Source organism: Oncorhynchus keta, chromosome 30 (assembly GCF_023373465.1).
Source record: "Oncorhynchus keta strain PuntledgeMale-10-30-2019 chromosome 30, Oket_V2, whole genome shotgun sequence".
In the NCBI taxonomy this organism is placed as follows: domain Eukaryota; kingdom Metazoa; phylum Chordata; class Actinopteri; order Salmoniformes; family Salmonidae; genus Oncorhynchus; species Oncorhynchus keta.
The window spans coordinates 59,585,733-59,597,458 of record NC_068450.1 but is presented as its reverse complement, the minus strand read 5'-3'; positions in this window follow the sequence as shown (position 1 = coordinate 59,597,458).

Here is an 11,726-nt window from a genome sequence, read left to right as displayed (position 1 = left end):
TCTCGTGAGAAACTTCACAAACTGACTGAAGCTTGGAAAGATCTCAGTTTCTTCTAAGATGTCTATGACCTTTCTATTCCATCTTGAAGTTAGCCAATCTGGAAGTTTAGCGAGGATCTTTTGGCTTTCATTACAGTCATTAAGCACCTCCAGGCCCTTATTCTGAGACATAGCAGCCTCACAGCTGCGAAGACAGTCTACAAGGTCTCTAAGTTCAAGACTGTCCTTGGATCCTATCTTAGGCCATGCATTGAGCTTATCTCTGAAGGACTTGGCGATGAGGAATTTGTTTCTGTACCTTTCTTCAAGAATGGTCCATGCAGCATAGTAGGCTGACTCTGTTCCTAACATAAAGTATCTTTCGATGGCTTTCTTGGCAGGCCCACCGATATATTTTCTCAAGTAATATATCTTCTCAGTTGCTGCTATGTTCTTCCTGTCTATCAGAGTCTGAAAAGAGACCTTCCAGTCAGTGAACGAGAGTGGTTCTCCATTGAATGTTACTGGTTCTGGTATGGGGAGGCGGCTTTCACTGATTGATTCCGCTAGTAACCTGGACATGGTCTTGGTGCCATCTTCTTGCTGTGTGCTTGTCACAACATGTTGTGGTGAGAGACTGTGAAATGAGCCACTTCTGTGCATGACTTCTTTCACAGATTTGCAGTTAGAGAGTAGTTCTCTCTTCTCGTCCTCTGAGTTTTCATCTTGCTCATACACTTGCATTCGCGCCTTGGCAGCATTTAGTTTCTTGAGCACTTCTAGGCGCTCTAACTCTCTACGCTTGTCTTCTAGTGTCCTTCGTCTGGCAGCATTTTCTACCTCTAACTTGACTCGCAGCCTAGCTTCTTCTAAGCTGCGTTTCACAGCCTCAGCTTCTTGCTCCGCTGTCCTCTTCTTATCTTCATCTTCGAGTCGCTGAAGCTCTTCTAGTTGGCGTTCTTGCTTAACCATTACTTCTAAAGCTGCTTGGTTAGCAGCAACTTCCTCCGCAGCCTCTTGTCTCTTGACAGATGACACGCTTGAGCGTCTGGAGTTGACCTTTGAGTTGCTTTGAGACTGGGAGGAAGCACTTGAGGGATCAGCCCTCAAGTTGAGACTTGACTTATGTGAGAGTTCAGACATGCACAAGGAATTGCTGTCCTTCCAGTGCAACTCTATCTGGTTACTTTGACCTTCTTCCCTGCCTTTTAAATGACACCTTACAGTCTTGATAATAGACATTGTAACTGCTTCACAAGTATCAACTCTGCGTCGTATATCGTTGTCGGGAATGTCGATTTGACGCACATTTACATAGACAAGGTTTAGCTCTGTAGAGGTATGGCTAATCTTGTTTAAGAGGTCTTCCAGTAGGTCTTCAGAGCAACAGCCTGTCAGTGACAGTTTTGCTTCCTTTACCAGAGCCTTCCACTTCTCATAGCTGACCCTGAAACGATGTTCGAGCTGTCTCCACCTTTCGTCGCGCAGTTCTCTGCCCTTTTCAGTTAACATGCGGACCCTCTCACCTTTTCGTGGCTCTTGTTGTGCTATCTCATTAGCAGCCTCTGTATCATCATTCACTGGCCGAAGTGACTCCACACCAGTCTGGGCCTCTTCCTGCTGTTCTGTTTGTTCTGATGAGGGCTCGAAGTTTGCGAGGTGTTGCTGCAGCTGCTCAACTTGACCCACCCCATCTCTATCACCTTTAGTGAAACTACCTCTTTCTGACATTCTAAATCAAGTCAAATCAATTCTAGCTAAGGTTTGGATAAGTGAGTAGGTAATTTATACTCTAATTCAGTGTAATTTAAAACTCAGTACGTGGTATAAACATGTATAATGCTTGTAACAAAGGCTTGAACAAACACCTTACCAAACAATTACACTATTAACTTACAGGTGAAAATATAATTAATAGGTGTACGCTGACCCTTAATGTTTGTGACTATATATTTTTTTTTAGTAAGTATCAAATAATATTTTTCAGTAATACACATACCAGTGATACATTAAGATAGAAAGAGCAAATGCATAATACCAGAGTCTTTATGAAATAGACAACTATCTCCAGTCCTTACGAATTGTAATCTTAAAGTCTCTTATTAGCTGTTCACAAGGCTAGGACCACCTTCAAACACCTTGACTTGTACTTGCGTGTCTGACTTTCCTGTTAGTCTTGACCTTATGTTGCCTCACGATGCTTCCTTATGGGGAGATTTTCTTCTTAGTTTGCAGGTAGGTGCAAAACTCTTATCTGGCAGATGACAGGGTCTACCAGGATTTGGGAATCTTGTAGATGTTTTACAGCTGGATGAGATTCTTCTTTCTCTCTTGCTCGTGAAGAGCATTGAGTTCTCACTTCATCCTAACATACACTCTTCAACCTTTATGAACTACACCCGATGACATGAAAACTTAGCTAACGCAGCGCAGGATTGCCTTCCCTCCAAAAGTGTGTTGCTACAATAAGGATCCCCGTTACAACAGTATTAGCTACGTAGTTCCGCTTGTATTATCATTTCCCCCGCACAGCGGACACATAAACAATTCAAACAAAAGACAACGACATAACCTGTAAGTCTAACTGTCAGTTACAGCTTGGAAAGACAGTACCGTGCAGTATCGAAGAGCCCTTACTGCTGCTCGATCATCCTATTTTTCCAACATAATTGAGGAAAATAAGAACCATCCAAAATTTATTTTTGATACTATCGCAAAGCTAACTAAAAAGCAGCATTCCCCAAGTGAGGATGGCTTTCACTTCAGCAGTAATTAATTAATGAACTTCTTTGAGGAAAATATCATGATTATTAGAAAGTAAATTACGGACTCCTCTTTAAATCTGCGTATTCCTTCAAAGCTCAGTTGTCCTGAGTCTGCACAACTCTGCCAGGACCTAGGATCAAGAGAGACACTCAAGTGTTTTAGTACTATATCGCGTATGATGAAAATAATCATAGCCTCTAAACCTTCAGCTGTAAACTGGACCCTATTCCAACTAAACTACTGAAAGACCTGCTTCCTGTGCTTGGCCCTCCTATGTTGAACATAATAAACGTCTCTCTATCCACCGGATGTGTACCGAACTCACTAAAAGTGGCAGTAATAAAGCCTCTCTTGAAAAAGGCCAAACCTTCGGGCTATATCGGCCTATATCGAATCTTCCATTCCTCTCAAAAAATTTAGAAAAGGCTGTTGCGCAGCAACTCACTGCCTTCCCGAAGACAAACGATGTATACGAAATGTTTCAGTCTGGTTTTAGACCCCATCATAGCACTGAGACTGTGAAGGTGGTAAATGACCTTTTAATGGCATCAGACCGAGGCTCTGCATCTGTCCTCGTGCTCCTAGACCTTAGTGCTGCTTTTGATACCATCGATCACCACATTCTTTTGGAGAGCTTGGAACCCCAAATTGGTCTACATGGACAAGTTCTGGCCTGGTTTCGATCTTATCTGTCGGAAAGATATCAGTTTGTCTCTGTGAATGGTTTGTCCTTTCGGTGTCCCTCAAGGTTCCGTTTTAGGAACACTATTGTTTATACTATATAATCTACCTCTTGGGGATGTCATTTGAAAACATAATGTTAACTTTCACCGCTGTACATTTCAATGAAACATGGTGAAGCCCCAAAATTGCCCTCGCAAGAAACCTGTGTTTCAGACATAAGGAAGTGGATGGCTGCGAACTTTCTACTTTTAAACTCTGGCAGCTCCTGGCTGACTGACGGCTCAGGACAGACGGGCGGCTCTAGCAGCTCAGGACAGGCGGGCGGCTCTAGCAGCTCAGGACAGGCTGGCAGCTCTAGCAGTTCTGGACAGGCGGGCAGCTCTAGCAGCTCTGGACAGGTGGGAGACTCTAGCAGCTCTGGACAGGCGGGAGACTCTAGCAGCTCTGGACAGGCGGGAGACTCTAGCAGCTCTGGACAGGTGGGAGACTCTAGCAGCTCTGGACAGGCGGGAGACTCTAGCAGCTCTGGACAATCGGGAGACTCTTGCAGCTCTGTAGAGATGGGAGAATCTGGCGGCGCTGGGGAGGAGGAAGGCTCTAGCAGCGCTGGACAGACGGGAGCACCTGTAGACAAAGGACGGAGAGACAGCCTGGGGCGGGGGGCTGCCACCAGAGAGCTGGTGCGTGGAGGTGGCACTGGGTAGACTGGACTGTGAAGGCGCACTGGAGCTCTTGAGCACCGAGCCTGCCCAACCCTACCTGGCTGAATGCTCCCCGTAGCCAGGCCAGTGCGGTGAGGTGGAATAGCCCGCACTGGGCTGTGATGGCGAACCGGGGACACCATGCGTAGGGCTGGTGCCATGTACACCGGCCTGAGGAGACGCACTGGAGACCAGATGCGTTGAGCCGGCTTCATGGCACCTGGCTCGATGCTCAACCTAGCCCGGCCGATACGAGGAGCTGGGATGTACCGCACCGGGCTAAGAACGCGTACTGGGGACACCGTGTGCTCCACCGCATAACACGGTGCCTGACCAGTACGACGCCTTCTCTCTCCACGGTAAGCACGGGGAGTTGGCGCAGGTCTCCTACCTGACTTCGCCACACTCCCGGTGTGCCACCCCCAAGAAATGTTTGGGGCTGCCTCTCGGGCTTCCAGCTGCTATGCCGTGCTAGCTCCTCATAATGGTGCCTCTCTGCTTTCGCTGCCTCCAGCTCTGCTTTGGGATGGCAATATTCCCCTGGCTGAGTCCAGGGTCCTTTGCCGTCCAGAATCTCTTCCCAAGTCCATCTCTCCAGGTATCGCTGATTCTCCTGCTGCTGCTGCCTGTTAGCACGCCGCTTGGTCCTTGGTTGGTGGGTGGTTCTGTAACGGCTGATTTCTTCCTCTTCCTCTGAAGAGGTGTAGCAAGGATCGGACCAAGATGCGGTGTGGTAAGTGTCCATGGTTGTTTATTTAAAAACATAAACTGAACACTATGAATACAAAAACAAGAAACGTGAACAAACCGAAACAGTACCGTGTGGCGACAAACACAGACACGGAAACAAACACCCACAAACAAACAGTGAAACCCAGGCTGCCTAAGTATGATTCTCAATCAGAGACAACTAACGACACCTGCCTCTGATTAAGAACCATACTAGGCCGAAACATAGAAATCACAAAATCATAGAAAAAAACATAGACTGCCCACTACAACTCACGCCCTGACCATACTAAATAACGACCAAACAAAGGAAATAAAGGTCAGAACGTGACAATATCAAGACTGTTTCAAGGACAGCTTTTTTCCCATGTACGTAACATTGCAAAAATTAGAAACTTTCTGTCCAAAAATGACGCAGAAGCATTAATCCATGCTTTTGTTACTTCTAGGTTAGACTACTGCAATGCTCTACTTTCCGGCTACCCAGATAAAGCACTAAATAAACTTTAGTTAGTGCTAAATATGGCTACTAGAATCCTGACGAGAACCAAAACAATGTGATCATATTACTCCAGTGATAGCCTCCCTACACTGGCTTCCTGTTAAGGCTAGGGCTGATTTCAAGGTTTTACTGCTAACCTACAAAGCATTACATGGGCTTGCTCCTACCTATCTTTCTGATTTGGTCCTGCCGTACATACCTACACGTACGCTACGGTCACAAGACGCAGGCCTCCTAATTGTCCCTAGAATTTCTAAGCAAACAGCTGGAGGCATAGCTTTCTCCTATAGAGCTCCATTTTTATGGAATGGTCTGCCTACCCACTTGAGAGACGCAAACTTGGTCTCAACCTTTACATCTTTACTGAAGACTCATCTCTTCAGTAGGTCCTATGATTGAGTGTAGTCTGGCCCAAGAGTGTGAAGGTAAACGCAAAGGCTCTGGAGCAATGAACCGTCCTTGCTGTCTCTGCCTGGCCGGTTCCCCTCTTTCCACTGGGATTCTCTGCCTCTAACCCTACTACAGGTGCTGAATCACTGGCTTACTGGTGCTCTTTCATGCCGTCCCTAGGAGGGGTGTGTCACTTGAGTGGGTTGAGTCACTGATGTGATCTTCCTGTCTGGGTTGGCGGCGCCCCCTTGGGTTGTACCATGGCGGAGAACTTTGTGGGCTATACTCGGCCTTGTCTCAGGATGGTAAGTTGGTGGTTGAAGAGATCCCTCTAGTGGTGTGGGGGCTGTGCTTTGGCAAAGTGGGTGGGGTTATATCCTTCCTGTTTGGCCCTGTCCGGGGGTATCATCGATGGGGCCACAGTGTCTCCTGACCCCTCCTGTCTCAACCTCCAGTATTTATGCTGCAGTAGTTTATGTGTCGGGGGGCTAGGGTCACCCTAACCCTTTGTTATATCTGGAGTACTTCTGCTGTCTTATCCAGTGTCCTGTGTGAATTTAAGTATGCTCTCTCTAATTCTCTCTTTCTCTCTTTCTTTCTCTCTCTCGGAGGACCTGAGCCCTAGGACCATGCCTCAGGATTACCTGGCATGATGACTCCTTGCTGTCCCCAGTCCACCTGGCCGTGCTGCTGCTCCAGTTTCAACTGTTCTGCCTGCGGCTTTGGAATCCTGACCTGTTCACCGGACGTGCTACCTTGTCCCAGACCTGCTGTTTTCAACTCTCTAGAGACAGCAGGAGTGGTAGAGATACTTTTAATGAACGGCTATGAAAAGCCAACTGACATTTACTCCTGAGGTGCTGACTTGCTGCACCCTCGACAACTACTGTGATTATTATTATTTGACCATGCTGGTCATTTATGAACATTTGAACATCTTGGCCATGTTCTGGCCACCCCTCATAGCCTGGTTCCTCTCTAGGTTTCTTCCTAGGTTTTGGCCTTTCTCGGGAGTTTTTCCTAGCCAACGTGCTTCAACACCTGCATTGCTTGCTGTTTGGGGTTTTAGGCTGGATTTCTATACAGCACTTTGAGATATCAGCTGATGTACGAAGGGCTATATAAATACATTTTATTTTCAACTGAAATGTGTCTTATGAATTTTACCCAACACCTCTGAATCAGGAGAGGAGAACTGAATACATGTACAGGGAGGAGGAGGAGAGGAGAGGGGCGAAGAGGAGGAGGGTGGGTAGGCTGGGGGAGGAGAAGAGGAGAGGGGCGAAGAGGAGGAGGGTGGGTAGGCTGGGGAGGAGAAGAGGAGAGGGGCGAAGAGGAGGAGGGTGGGTAGGCTGGGGAGGAGAAGAGGAGAGGGGCGAAGAGGAGGAGGGTGGGTAGGCTGGGGAGGGAGAAGAGGGAGAGGGGGAGGAGGAAGGCTGGGGAGGAGAGAGGAGAGGGGCGAAGAGGAGGAGGGTGGGTAGGCTGGGGAGGAGAAGAGGAGAGGGGCGAAGAGGAGGAGGGTGGGTAGGCTGGGGAGGAGAAGAGGAGAGGGGCGAAGAGAAGAGGAGGTGGGAGAAGAGGAGGAGGGGTGGGTAGGCTGGGGAGGAGAAGAGGAGAGGGGCGAAGAGGAGGAGGGTGAAGTGGAGGAGGGTGGGTAGGCTGGGGAGGAGAAGAGGAGAGGGCAAAGAGGAGGAGGGTGGGTAGGCTGGGGGAGGAGAAGAGGAGAGGGGCGAAGAGGAGGAGGGTGGGTAGGCTGGGGAGGAGAAGAGGAGAGGGGCGAAGAGAAGGAGGGTGAAATGGAGGAGGGTGGGTAGGCTGGGGAGGAGAAGAGGAGAGGGGCGAAGAGGAGGAGGGTGGGTAGGCAGGGGGAGGAGAAGAGGAGAGGGGTGAAGAGAAGAGGAGAGGGGTGAAGAGAAGAGGAGAGGGGTGAAGAGGAGGGGTGGGTAGACAGCGGGGAGGAGAAGAGGAGAGTGGTGAAGAGAAGAGGAGGGGGGAGAAGAAGAGGAGGGGTGTAGGGGGAGTACACACCCATGGAGGGGGAGAGAGGGGAGGAGGGTGAGGAGGAATGTTAAGGGGTGGCAAGGAGGGGGAGTACACATACAGGGAGGGGGCGGTGGAGAAGGGGTGAGGAGGCTCCCTGCCACTGAGTTTTTAGGTGTGAGAAAAAGGAGAGAGATGGAGTGAGGAGAGCTGAGTGTGTGAGTATGTTTAGTTTAGTCAATATTCACAGGATAAACTATTATCATTATCATAGTGTTCATCAGCTCTGTGTCTGTGTGTGTTTTACCAGCCGGGTACCTCATCAATAACCTTCAGCTGTTGTATAGGGCCCCCACACTATCACAGTGTTGCTTTGGTTTCATTACCATAGTGTTTGTGAGTGTGTCTGTGTGTGTGCCCGGTCACAGTGATTGCTGGGAGTTGGCAGGTTAATAAATCTACAGCTTATTCACGGAGCTACTATAACCTTTACAGAAAGAGAGAGAGAGAGGGAGAGAGAGGTACAGAGAGAGAGAGGAGGGGTAAGGTGAAAGAGGGGAGGAGGTGAGAGGAGGGCCCTTGTTGTGTCCATGTGCTCATGCTCGTATGCTGGCACAGTATATGTGTGTGTGTGTGTGTGTGTTTGTGTGTGCGCACGTCTGTTTGTGTGTCTGTGTTTGCCGTGTGTGCGTGCCTGTGTGTCTATTTGTCTGTGTCTGCGTCTCTGTGTCTCTGCCTGTGTGTGTGTGTGTGTGTGTGTGTGTGTGTGTGTGTGTGTGTGTGTGTGTGTGTGTGTGTGTGTGTGTGTGTGTGTGTGTGTGTGTGTGTGTGTGTGTGTGTGTGTGTGTGTGTGTGTGTGTGTGTGTGTGTGTGTGTGTGTGTGTGTGTGTGCGCGTGCGTGCGTGCGTGCGTGTGTGTGTGGACTGCTTTAGGCCTAGAGAACCTCTACTTGCCCCTCAGGACTCTCCCAGGCTGCTGGCTATAAATGTTTTAATATACCTGGTGGCTCTACGGCCAAGGTCACTGATAAAACACAGATGGGGGGAGAGAGGGGTGGAAAAAGATAGAAAGAAAAGAGAAAATTGAGAGAGAAAGGAAGAAAAGCAGGACAGTGTGTTATCTGATATCATTTGAACCCTTGAACCCTGAATGAATTCCTCTGAACAAAGGTGTTGTGTCAGTGTGTGTGTGTGTGTGTCTGTCAAGGTTATTATAGTCAACTAAAACTGAAACAAAAACCTAATCATCATTGTCAAAAACAATTAAATAATTAACAAACCCGTTTGAAAAACTAAAACTATACTGAAAATATTATCTGTGACTCTCTCAAATAAAAACCATCATGAATTATGTTCCGTTACATTTGTTTTTCTCGAGACTTGAGGGTTTTAATGGGGGTTTTAGGGGGTTTACTGAATCCGTCAGCTAAATGCTTTGCTAGTCTCAGTTCACTCAGAACTAAAGCCTTGCGTAATTGGTCAGCTGCTCAATTAAATTCTGGGTCCATACATATTAAGAGAAGCGATGAAGAGATGCTAGAACAAGGAGTGGAACTGGAACGAGGACCTCCACCCTCCATCTTTGCACATTACGGGCATGTCTATAGGCGGAATGTCCCCTCCCCTTCTGAAATTCTAAAGATGCTAACACCTGCCAATTCATTATCTGTCTAAAAAACCAGTGACTGCTGAAGTTAAAAAGCATTGGATCGAGTTTCCCTCCACCATATTTTTGCACCTGTCACAACGTTATTCCTTTTAAATCCAAGTCACACAAAGATTGACTTTAAATTTGAAACCTGACCTAACCAATAACCTGATTCATCACCTCATCTATTACTTCCCCCAGTGGCAGGAAGTGGCATGACAAAAAAGACGATACAACACAAATGTCTCCAAGCCTCCCACTGTCTAAAAACTCAACTATAATATCGTAATATAAATCAAAATATACATATTTTCACAAAGTTAAACTAAAACAAACTAGCAAATCAGGTCAAATAATTTGTATCTGACTTCAGTGATATGTACCCCTTGTTTCACTGCCTCAGCGCCCCTCAGTATTGCGCCCTGTCCCCTTCCCGCCCTCTTCCTCCATCTCTACCTCCCTCTTCCTCGCTCCTTTTCACTCCTAAAGCATGTATCCCACCTAGCAATTTGTTGTCCTTTGGTCTCACTATTTACTCATCTATTTATCTTTGTTCTATACAGTGGCAACCTGTCATTCAGGGCAGTTGGGGAAAATAGAGAGCCTGTTTTGCTTTTTATTTAGGCATTAATACCTGTCACATATCAGTTTGCAAACAATGATTTAAAAAATCACTGACTTAGTAAAGCCGCATACAAACATGGTCTCTTTTTTGCTTTCTTGAGTAAGGCAGCTCCAAAATGCAGGCGTTTCAGCCCAGCTCAGTGCTTTCTGTGGTGGTGGGGCTAGCCAGCAGAAAATACAGAGCATTGCGCCTGATTGGCTCAGTGTTTTGTCACTCATGGGACAGTACGTCATCCCCAATTCTAAGGTTAGAGCTAGAAAATTTTAGCCCCTCGGGTTCTGCCATAGAGTTCTATTTGAAGTGCCCATCCAAGAAGGCTCAAGGTCATTGGCAACAGATAGAATGACATCAAATCACGTTAGATCTACAGTAACTTTGATTGGACTGTCAACAACTTCCTTTCAAAGTCTTAGCTAGCAGTCATTATCACTTGTCGACAATCTACTGGCAAATCCTTTTTAATCCTTGTCATATGAAGAAGAGAAATAATGAAGAGAAATTATAAATCAAATCAAATCTAATTGTATTTGTCACATACACATGGTTAGCAGATGTTAATGCGAGTGTAGCGAAATGCTTGTGCTTCTAGTTCCGATAATGCAGTAATAACCAATGAGTAATCTAACCTATCAAATCCACAACTATTACCTTATACACACAAGTGTAAAGGGATAAAGAATATGTACATAAAGATACATGAATGAGTGATGGTACAGAGCGACATAGGCAAGATGCAGTAGATGGTATCGAGTACAGTATATACATATGAGATGAGTAATGTAGGGTATGTAAACAAAGTGGCATAGTTTAAAGTGGCTAGTGATACATGTATTACATAAAGATGCAGTAGATGATATAGGGTACAGTATATACATATACATATGAGATGAGTAATGTAAGGTATGTAAACATTATATTAAGTGGCATTGTATAAATTGGCTAGTGATACATTTTTTACATCAATTTCCATTATTAAAGTGGCTGCAGTTGAGTCAGTATGTTGGCAGCAGCCACTCAATGCTAGTGGTAGCTGTTTAACAGTCTGATGGCCTTGAGATAGAAGCTGTTTTTCAGTCTCTCGGTCCCTGCTTTGATGCACCTGTACTGACCTCGCCTTCTGGATGATAGCAGGGTGAACAGGCAGTGGCTCGGGTGGTTGTTGTCCTTGATGATCTTTATGGCCTTCCTGTGACATTGGGTGGTGTAGGTGTCCTGGAGGGCAGGTAGGTTGCCCCCGGTGATGCGTTGTGCAGACCTCACTACCCTCTGGAGAGCCTTACGGTTGTGGGCGGAGCAGTTGCCGTACCAGGCGGTGATACAGCCCGACAGGATGCTCTCGATTGTGCATCTGTAGGGTTTGTAAGTTTGTGAATGCTTTTGGTGACAAGCCGAATTTCTTCAGCCTCCTGAGGTTGAAGAGGCGCTGCTGCGCCTTCTTCACAACGCTGTCTGTGTGGGTGGACCAATTCAGTTTGTCCGTGATGTGTATGCCGAGGAACTTAAAACTTACTACCCTCTCCACTACTGTCCCGTCGATGTAGGGGGGTGCTCCCTCTGCTGTTTCCTGAAGTCCACAATCATCTCCTTTGTTTTGTTGACGTTGAGTGTGAGGTTATATTCCTGACACCACACTCCGAGGGCCCTCACCTCCTCCCTGTAGGCCGTCTCATCGTTGTTGGTAATCAAGCCTACCACTGTAGTGTCGTCCGCAAACTTGATGATT